At 55.8% G+C, this 11,024-nt stretch overlaps 1 non-coding gene across 1 annotated transcript; it reads left to right on the plus strand.

Annotated features, from left to right (window-relative positions):
* Positions 1 to 10,647: 10,647 nt before the first annotated feature.
* Positions 10,648 to 10,751, plus strand: LOC111823289. Its single transcript, XR_002826315.1, has one exon. It is a non-coding gene; the product is annotated as a U6 spliceosomal RNA (small nuclear RNA).
* Positions 10,752 to 11,024: the final 273 nt, after the last annotated feature.

Here is an 11,024-nt window from a genome sequence, read left to right on the forward strand (position 1 = left end):
GTTGGGGGAGATCGGGCCAGCAGGGAACAGCAGTTGCAGGCAATCGGGCCAGCAGGAGAGCAGTTAGGCATCAATCAGGTCAGCAGGGGAGTGGTTAGGGGGGCGATCAGGCTGGCAGGCAGGTGAGCGGTTAGGAGCCAGCAGTCCTGGATTGTGAGAGAAATGTCCGACTGCCGGTTTAGGCTCAATCCCTAAACCGGCAGTCGGACATCCCCCAAGGGGTCCCAGATTGGAGAGGGTGCAGGCAGCGGCTGAGGGACAACCCCTCCATGCACGAATTTTGTGCACCGGGCCTCTAGTTCCTCAATAAATTATTAATAGCTTAAGTTAAATCAATCAACAGGCATAGTCAGTGAATAAATGGTCTCTCTGGGTGAGAACACAAACAAGACTCTTATATTCGCCCGAGAATGTGTACTTTGCTGCCTGCCTGTCGCTGTCTAATGCCATGAGCCCCTCCTTATCACTTGCCCCCACAGTACTCCCACTGTAGGCTCTCCAATGAGGGGTCACCGTGAGTGCTCTGGACTCATGCTACTGAAAGATTTCTCAAAACATGGGACATCTGAGAGTCTAGCTGCTATGAGATAGGTTAACTGTCCTTATATTCGATTGCTCTTCAGACAGCTACATATCAGGGCCATAGTGCCAAGTTATATTGGCACCTCCCCAAAATGGCCTTACTAATAATATTTCCTTGGCTTTTATGAAGTGACTGTATCAGAATCATTCATGTTTAAGATTTATTCATTTTTTAAGACTAAGGGTTTTCATGTCTTTTGCAAAATCATAGTTGAAGACCTTATGTTACCCAGGCGGTTTCAGTAAACTCCACCTAGAATTAACCTTTCCTTTGCACACGGAGTTCTGGTCTTCCTTCATTAGATAGGAGGCCTGACAGACTCATCCATGAGACAAGGGTCCGTACATTTCTCACCAGGACACTCAGAGCCGATTGCAATGGGGCCACTGACAGAAGTTCAAAGGAATGAAAATGAATTCCTCTCTGCTCCTTTTAATGGGATTTGTTCTGCTTTTATTATTCACGTTTATATATGATATGAGGTTTGAAAAATGCCCAGTTCTTTCTGGGTGTTGGAAACAATCTCTGCCACAAGTCCCGGTGGGCACGACCATCCCCAGGCGTGTGTGATGTAAACTCAGTTACAGCTGAGCGCCGGAGGCGTGGAATGAAGCAAGCCGGTCTGGGAAGTCTCCATCTCCACATCCAGACTGAGAGGAGATGCCTCCCAACTGCGCAAGTCCCAAATGCATTAAAGAAATGAAAGTCATGCCCGGCCGCTGTGGCTCAGTGGTTGAGTGTCAACCCATGAACCAGGAGGGCATGATTCAATTCCCTGTCAGGGCACATGCCTGGGTTGTAGGCTCAGTCCCCAGTAGGGGGCGTGCAGGAGGCAGCTGATCAATGATTCTCCCTCATTATTGATGTTTCTATCCCTCTTTCTCTCTTTCCCCCTTCCTCTTTGAAATCAATAAAAATAAAATTTTTAAAAAGAAGTGAAAGTCATTTCTCTTCAGAAAGCATAAAAGAGCAGGATAAAGGTGCCGCATGTATGCCAGGTCTCCCAGAGCCCCGAGGTGCCAGGTGATGGAGGGCTGGGGGCAGCTGTGCAGTTTAGGGTCCCAGGAGCCTCCAGGCCTGGCTCCCCCCACCAGGACAGTTGCACAGAGCAGCCAGCTTCCACCTGCCATGTTAATGGGCTTCGTCATGGAATTTTGTTTAAACAAATGGTTGTGTTAATAAAAATAGAAAACCAATATATAAAACAGTTACAATCCAACTGGAAAAGTGCAACATACAGAATACAGGTCCCGGGTGACCCAGCCACCTCCCACCTCAGCCCCTGCCGTGCCGCTGGGCCCTCCCCACACCCCTGACCAAGCAGCCAACAGCTCAGACTAGGCCGAACCCAAAACCGTCTCCTGCCCTCCTCCTCATGGGAGCTGCCGCCGGGTACACTGGTCAGCTGGGGACTGAGGCGGTACGAGGACTCAGGCAGTCTCTGCCAAGAGAAATAACAGCAATGGTTTCCTTTGTCAGGTTTCCAATGCGTGTAAATCACCAATGAGCAGAGAGACGGGGGAAGGGAGCAGCAGGAGCGGCTGAGAGAGGCCCGGCTCCTGCACTCACAAGGGGCACCAGGGAGGGCCCTGAGCGCCTCCCGCAGCCACACGCCTGGAAGGTGTATCTCATAGCTGTCATCTCCCACCCAGCTCTCCTCCTGCCGTCAACAGCACCTGGGTACACGCCCACCCTCCCTCCAAGGGTGCTCCTGCCCAGGACTCCGTGGGCAGGCAGGCGCAGTCGCTTCTGTCGCGTCTTATTTGACCTTTGCCTGCAGGTAGGGTCAGCCACAGCCTCCTTGAAGATGTTCCTCTCTTGAATTTTAACTATGCTCTCTCAAGTGTTCCTCCTCCCAGTGGATGTCCACTCTCCTCGGAGCTCGCTCCACCCTGACAGCCCTGACTGAGGGTGCCCCCTGGAGCCCCTCTGCACTCACAGGCTCTACGGGACACATTCCGTCTTATTCCCGTAGCGTGAAGTGCCATCTACATACTGATGACATCAGATGTATGCATATCTCTGTCCAGACTTCACCCCAACCCCAGGCTCACACTCAAATGCCAACTAGACAGTGCACCCAGGTTGCCCGCCCAGAAAGGTGGCCGTGTCATCTCCTCCTCATAGAATCTGAGCTGGACCAGGGAGTGGCTGTGACACGAGGGGTGAAGCTGAGCTCCTGGCCTGGCACTTTGGGGAGCCCTGAGTTACCACATAAGAAATCTATCTGCCTTCCCAGAGAGACCTTGTGGGGTGGTCCTGGGACTTCATGGAGAAGGAGAGGCCCAGCCACCCCAGTGTCCCAGCCCAGCGCAGCCTCCAGCTGTCCCCACAGAGGCACCAGACATGTGACTAAGCCATCTTGGATACCCAGGCCCAGCTGCCAGCGGACTGTGGCCACATGAGAGACCCCACAGGAACAACCACGAACCAGCCAGCTCTGCCCAGCCGATCCGCAGAACTGATGCTGCTGTAAGCCCATGAGTTTTGGTGTGCTTTTTAATGCAGCAACAAATAACTGAAAGATATCCGTGCAAGATCTCTTGGGTTTTCTCTCTAAACCTGTTCTAACCCCATCACCCCATCTCAGTAAATTAAACCTCTATTCTCCCGGATGACCACGCCTCATGGGCCAATCCCTCCTTCTCTGTCATCCTCTAGCTCAGCCGTGGGCAAACTACAGCCCGCGGGCCGGATCCGGCCCGTTTGAAATGAATAAAACTAAAAAAAAAAAGACCGTACCCTTTTATGTAGTGATGTTTACTTTGAATTTATATTAGTTCACACAAACACTCCATCCATGCTTTTGTTCCGGCCCTCCGGTCCAGTTTAAGAACCCACTGTGGCCCTCGAGTCAAAAAGTTTGCCCACCCCTGCTCTAGCTCCTCCCCACACAGACATGCATTCCTAGTGTCGCCTGCACTGCAACTGCCTTGCCCACTCACGTCCCTGAAACAGCACAGAGCTTCCTAATTGGCCTCCCTCACCTCCCGCTCTTTCCTCTCCCCAGTCAATTCTCCACCCAACAGCTAGTGATTGTCTTAGAATTTAAGTCAGATCTGGTCATTCCTTCTTGAAGTCCTTCAATGGCCTTTCCTTTGCCTTCAATAAAAACCACGATCCTCATCATGGCCTCTAAGTCCCCACATGATGGAGCCACTCCTGGCCTCCAACCTCACCAGGTCCACGGACCCTTCCTTCACTCCCCTGCTTCCGCTCAGCCAGTCCCTCTGCCAGCACGTCCCACCTTCTCCTCGCAGGGCTGCCGTCTCAGTGCTGCCCCTGCTCAGACCGCCTACCCTAACCCCGCGTAGCAATAGCAGTCCCCTCATCCCTCGTTAGGACCATTCCACTCCTTGCTCTGCTCCTTCTCAGTACAGCTGACTCCTGAACAATGCTGGGCTTGGGGGCACTGACCCCTGCAGCCAAAATCCACGTATAGCTTTTGACTCCCTAAACACTTAACTACACATGTACCTGGGTAACCACAGGCGATTGGTTCCTGTCCCACCCCCAGTCCCCATCCTACTGATACCAAAATTCAAAGATGTTCAAGGGCCCCATATAAAATGGCATAGATCAATGCGCACAGCAGGCCCTCTGCAGCCCCAGATTCCCAGCCTCGGATTGAAAATAATACAGGTTTTTATTGAAAAATATCTGTGTGGACCCAGCAGTTCAAACCCATGCTGTTCAAAGGTCCATTGTACTTGTTAAATTATAATATTTGTTGTTGATGATATTGTTTCTCTAAGGATAGCCTCTCCACAGAATCTATGGTCCACTAGGGAGGGCGCTGATGAGTCCATGTGAGTGACAGCTAGCTGTCGCCCCCGTGTCTGCCTGGTCCTGGCATGCAGTAGGCACTCAGCGTTTGTTGGATGCAATGCATGGGCCTGAGACCTTGCGTGTTGACATGGACAAAAATTAAGAAAACTGGGCTCCCTGCTTACACACCAGGTAAGGGCTTTGGCGTTGACTCTTGTCCTCCTGGGAAGCATCGTAAGCCTCTGAGAAATACAGGTTGTCCTTTAAGCTTCCGGGAGCAGCAGAGAGAAGAGATACGGCCTGACATCCAAACCTTCTCTCTGCCTCAGTCCTGCATCTGATTTCAACCGCAGACACAGGAGAGTCGCAGGCAAGCCAACTGCTTCCTGCCACTTACAAAAACGACAGATTTACCGCCACCCAGAGGCAGGGGAGACTCGGTACAGGCCCACGCGTGCTTTGGCCACAGCCGCCTGAAGGCTCAGTGCCTCTCCACAGGGCCAGGGGAGGGGAGGAGCTGGGGCCAAATGCCTCCAGGAAGCAGGCACCTTATTGCGTAAGGCTTCCTTTCCCTGGAATAGACGTTTCCTTACGTAAGACTTCTATTGAAAGAGCTGCTGTGGCCACTCACTAAACACTAGCAAGAAGAAGGCGTGTGAACGCGTGGAGGCCAGCTCTGCCTCCTGAGTCCACGCTGTGTGACCTGGGGCACGACTCCCTCCCCAGGTCTCCTCAGCTCCGGCGGTGGGGGGCGTGAAGGTGGGGAGCACTGCGACAGCACAAACCCGCTCTCGGGGCTCTGTGAGGACCAGGCAGAGGTATGGCAATGCCCTCACTAGGGAGGGCTGTGCATGGGCGCCCTCTGGCCCACGAGGTGACAAGGGACAGGATCTGCTCTGTAACCGGAGGAGATGGGGTTTCGGGACAAGTGCCCGGGGGATTTCACATTGTGGTCACTTCAGTCACTTGAAACACTAAGCTTGGCTTTTAAACAACTTACTGGTTCCCTGGAGGAAACATTAACCACATTATTTCTAAATGCAGGGCGTCAAACAGCTACTGCCCTCAGTGTATCGTGGTAGCTTCTTAAGGCTTGAATCTGGAAAACATCTGTTTTTCTCTGTTGATGAGTCAAAAAAGCAAGAAGACAAGTGTGTTTACAAAAAAAAGGCACCCCCTCCCCATGTCGGTCAAATTGCTCCACCCTGGTGCGCAGGGTGCCCTGGACCTGAACGGCTTGGCTCGCTGCTCAGGGGCACGGGGAGGCAGCTGGCTGCACCCTGAGCACAAGGAGCCAGCAACGCTGCAGGGGTCAGACACCTCATGGCGGCTCAGAGGCCTGATGTTGGCAAAGAGCTCTGCAGAGCAGGCCCGGGGAAGGGCCTGTGAGGCCAGAGTCCGGATTGATGTCAGGCGGCCTCTTCCCAGCACCTGCCGGGCCTGCAGGTACAAGAGTTGTGCGTTACTTTTATTTTGTAAGCACAAAGACGGCTGCTTTGGGAAACAAACAAAACACTCATTACCCAGATCTGGGCTGATTCCAAATGAATGCATGCTGCAGGGTTACCTGACCCTGGTGGCCTGTGGGCAGGCCTGCCGTCATTGCCTCGGGGTAATTGCGGACAATAAAGAGGCTGCCATTACCCATCAATAGATCAATAGCACTTCTGCTCATTCCCCAGCCAGAAGGGTCACTCAGCACCCAAGCACCCTCTCCCTGCTCCTGACCCAGGACAGCCGGGGAGTCGGCTCATGGCACCTCGATGTCACCGACCGGCCATGTTCATCCAGAACCTGTGTCTCCAGAAATATTTTGGCTCTTCAGAGTCAGTGCTTGTTGACAACATAAAACGATTGTATGTCCGTAAAAACGAGTGTGCTTCAGTGTAAACAAGATCTTGTTCCTGACGGACTCCATGGCAACAGAAATATTTACGGTTCCACGTCTGTGTGCTCTGCTGTTGCTTTGCTTTCGTTCTCTCTCTCTTAGTCCAGCCATTAGCTCACATGGAAGTAGGAACAGGAGACACGGCTTTTAGTCTCTTCTCAAATGGCACCGCGGCATTTGAGTGCAGGAAGGATAAATAACCATTACAGTGCCACGGTGCGAACGTGGGCAAGCTGCCTGCGTGGCCTGGGTGTGGCCCTTCCATTCCTGACCCGGTGGTCCCTGGGGCACCCGGAGAGAGAGCGAGTCACCGAAACACAGGGGCAATCACCACCCAAGCAAAACCCGCACCCTGGCTGCTCTAACACCAGCAACCCAAGGACCAGTGAGTCAAGAACCCGATTTCTGACTAAGCACAAGCGTCAGCCTCAAATGGAAATGACCCGGATTTTCAAAACCCTGTATGACCGGATGCCAGCTGTCAAGGCAAGTGCGTTCCAGCAGGATCCTGAGGCCAGAGAGCAGGCCAGGGGCTCCGCACGCATGTCCCAGGAGGGCTGCCGGTGCCTCTGAAAGACGGAGTCTTCAAGAGCTGCTAGGAAATGTGCACCTCTAAGATTTCCCTGTAATTCCTGTCATTATTAAGCAAAGTAGTTTAACCTGAAATTGCTGACATTTCATTCCCTCAAAAATGCTTCCCTGTATGCAGACAGCCCTTATTCTGCTCACATTTCACTTTTTGTGAGTTGCATAAAGTAATGACAGCTCCCCCAGAAGCTCCATAAAGCAAGGGAGAGCCTTGGGTTTAAATGTTTCCGGTGTAACAGAAGCTGAACTCTTCTTCCCTAGGGGAGGCAAGGTGAGGACGGGAGCCCCTGGGGGTCTCTCTGCCCGGACCCCGGGTTTCATCAGAACTTGCTCTCACCCTCGGTAGCCCAGCCACACGCTGCCTCCGCCTGCCAGGCCCTTCCTCCCCCACCTCACCTCTCCCGGGTCCCTCCTCTGTGCGCCTGTTACAGGGACAGGAACTCGCCTCAGAGTTCCAGTGACAGACCTAACAACACAATTTCATGTTCTCATTAAAGATGAATTCTAGCCATGTTTTCTGTGAGCTGCACTAGCCGACATCGCATGTAAAAGCTCCCTTTATTCGTGTCCCGTGTCCTCTAGGTGCAGAGTCCTGGCTTCCCGCAGCTCTTCCCACAGCTCTTCCCGCCTAGGGGCACAGGACGCGGCCCAGGCCCTGCCAGCTGGCCGCCCGCGGGTCCCACGCTGATGGCGTCACTGGGCAGCTCTCCCAAATCCGCAGGAAACTGTCCAGGCGGCCATGGGCTGCAGATACCACTTGGGGGGAAATATTTTACATATAAAACCAAGCATGGTTTAATTTCAGAGTTTTATGAGAATTTCTATATTTAAAAAATGTTAGCCCAATTATGTATCGTGACTTAGAAATCAAAAACACGGCTGTTCGTGTCACAGGCACACACAGTGAGTGCTGCCATCTCTATGGGCAGATCTTGCCACCGGACATGCCTCTCGCACCGTCTCCCTCTTCCGTGGAGGCCGAGGCGCCACGTGTCCCTCAGCTCCCCTGTCCTGGGCACACTGCTAACTCACTCCCAGCCTCCTCAGCGGTCCTGTGGGCCCCGGGGTCACGCTGGCAAACGGAACATGGGCAAAGCTACCCGTTCAAACCTTACACCTCCACAGGGCCCTCTACCCTCCTCCACCCGCCTCTGCCTCTGGGATTCGGAGACTCTGGCCGAGAACGCCAAGGCCCTCAAAGGCGGCAGAGCCGTGACGGAAGGAGCACAGGTCTCTGGTGACTGTGCGGCAGGGACCCTTGCCAGCCCTCAGCCCACCTCAGAGGACTGAGACGTGAGCAAGACAGCCTTTTGCTGTGGTCGCCACTGAGCTCCTGGTGTGGATGAGAGCTGGCCATGCTGGCGGACACACCCTGACCTCGCCCTCACCTGAGGCCACAGGACCTGTGCTGAGTGAGTGAAGTTTCCAGAGTTAAAAACCAAAGGGCTCTGAGCTACATTTATTAGTCCATGTGGGCACATGCTATCAACTAAGGGTTTCAATGTCAGGTCTACTTCCTATAGCTTATCAGTCACCGAGGGGCCCGTGTGCCAGTCGGACCCCTGCAGCGATCAGAGGAGGTTCTCAGCCTCAAGCAAACAGGATAAGGGTCTGGAGGGACGAGCCCAGTTCTGTGCTGATTCCCCGCAGACAGTCGGGGGGGGGGGCGCCTCGGGGGGCGGGGAGAGACAGTGTGGGCCTGATGCACCTGTGACCTGGAGGCAGGGCCTCCTCACAGAGCCCTGCTCAGCTGAGGTGCAGACCAACTAAGCTGGCAAAACTCCTCTGGCGGCCAACACACCTTGTCCTCGCCTCGTCTCCAGCCCAGCAGCCTAACCTTCCTACAGCCGACTTGGGGGAGTTTACCCAACAGCCTGCAGGCCTGGCTGGGCGGACAAGGGGGGCATGGAGCCCCACGCTGAGTCCGAGCCACCCCCCTGTGACCAGCCTGGGGCAGCATCCTGGGCTTCATGGGCAGCGTCTGTCTCAGGGTCAGGCTGCCTGAGTCCCTGCAGGGGGGTAGAGCATCCATGAGTGTAGGCTGTGCTGAGTCTTGGGGTCCTGTTGCCGCTGAGGGGAGCCTCATAAACAGCCCATGGCAACAAGACGTGACCCAGCGCTGTGGGGTGTGTGCCTGCGCCACCCGAGCAGAGGGGAAAGGGCTCGCGCTGTGCGCCTGCAGGTGGTCCGGGGAGGCTGCTCCATACGCAGCACGGCCTGGTGCCCTGGGCGCTCTGAGTCCTGGAACTCGTGGCGGGACCTGGCAGTGCCTGCCCCTGCCTGCGGCTGCCCCGGCTCCGCAGCCGTCCTGGGGCAGGTCTGAGGGCTGAGTCCCTGCATGTGCTTGGGGACCGAGCTCAGACCATGGAGGGGCAACAGGGAGGTCAAAGGGTAAACACTCCACTCCCAGGACCCTCACTCCCAGAGGGGTCACATGCCCCTGAGTCCCTGGTGGCGGAGTCCCGGGGTCTCCCGTGGGGAGAGCTCTCCCTGCCTTGCCAGTGCCGCCAGGACCACCTCCAATGGAAACCCTCACACAGTCCTGCTCGGAACTGGGCTGCCGAGGAGGTAATGCCCCAAAGAAGCGCCAGTGCTGGACTGTCGGGCCCCTGCACACAGTCCCCGAGGGGCACAGCAGCCCAAATTTGAGAGCTGGCCCTGCCCTTCTCCTGAGCGGCTGTGAGCAGGGGAGCAGGCAAAGGTCCGGCCACAGACACGCCGTGCAACCCGCAGTCCCATGTGGAGGCTGCATCCGCCCAGGACACCGCAGGAAGGCACACGGCAGCTCTGCGTGCGGGCATTATCGCCGGGACCAGCAGAGCCCCGCGTCCACCGGCGGGAGCACTGCGGCCTGTCCGTCAATGGAACACAATTCAGCAACGCAGAGGAGCCGACTGCTGGCACCGCAGAGCCACACGAGGAAATCCCCAAACGCTGTGGATGAGATGGCCCTGCCCAGACAGCGTGTGCTCCACGGCCCCTTCTGTGAGACGTACTAGAAGAGGCACGTGAAACAACCAGACAGCGCTGCCTTTGCGGTGGGCGGGCTGACTGGGAAGAGGCCCGAGGAAACTCAGGGAGATACGAATATGCTGTATCTCGATGGGGTTTGGATTACACGGTGGGATCATCGAACGGTGCTGCTAAGACCTGCACCTTTTACTGGATGTAAGCCTGACCCCAAAAGGAACTCCAGACATATATGGAAGTCCAGGGGATGGGTGACGCTGACGTCTCCTTGGTAAGCCTCCTGCCGACTCAGGGAGGTAGAGATGGATGGAGGAGCTGCAGAGGGAACCGCGAACTCTCCAGGCGGAACACGCGTGGGCACTGCACCACTGCATCAACCTTCCCGCGCATTTAGAAGTGACCATGATAACCTGTCAGAGGTGGGGATGTAGAATGGACCGGGATCCCTGCCGGGTCAGGACCTGGCGCACAGCAGAGCAGCCCAGGGTCTGAGGACGGAGCAACTGGAGCACTGACCTGAGGAAGGTTTGTGCAGAGCCAGCCTGGCGTCGAGCAGGGCGGCGAGAGCACCAGTAAGCACAGGGTCTGCGCGTGCCCCCTGCCTGTCCTGCATGGAGGAGCCACTGAGATGGGTGTGGCCTCAGAGGCACAGAATGCCTGGGCCAGTGCCCTGGGGCTGGGGGACAGGAAGTCAGGGTGACCCTGGGGTCCTGGTTGCTGGGCAAGGACCAGGCTTCTGAGCTGAGGACATGATGGCTCTGAGTGTCGCAGGGCAGGTGGCCTGCTCCTGGGCCCCTCCCCACCCCTGTTTGTTAGTGGCTGTCCAATGGGAGGCCAAAACGCAACACCGGTGCTCACTTCGGCAGCCCATGTACTAAAACCGGAACCACCCAGAGATTAGCATGGCTCCTGCGCAAGGATGACATGCAAATTCGTGAAGCGTTCCAGACTTAAAAGAAAATAAAACAAAAACACACAACACCGAGTGCTGGGACTAGCAGGGGTCTCTTTCCTGTGAGGCCGCGCAGGCAGCCGGGAGGCGGCTGGGAGGGAGAGGGTCTCGGCCTCTGCCAGGAGCCCGCAGCGCTCCCGCCTCCACACGCAGCACCCACCTCACTGGCGCCAGCCTCAGCGAGGCACCGCAGGACCCTTTCACCCCTCTGCTCCCCTGTCCTCTGGGTGGGGACCTCTTGTGGGGGGAACTGTCTGTCCTCAGCTGGACCCACG

This window comes from Myotis lucifugus, unplaced genomic scaffold (genome assembly GCF_000147115.1).
Source record: "Myotis lucifugus unplaced genomic scaffold, Myoluc2.0 scaffold_446, whole genome shotgun sequence".
NCBI classification, from domain to species: Eukaryota; Metazoa; Chordata; class Mammalia; order Chiroptera; family Vespertilionidae; genus Myotis; species Myotis lucifugus.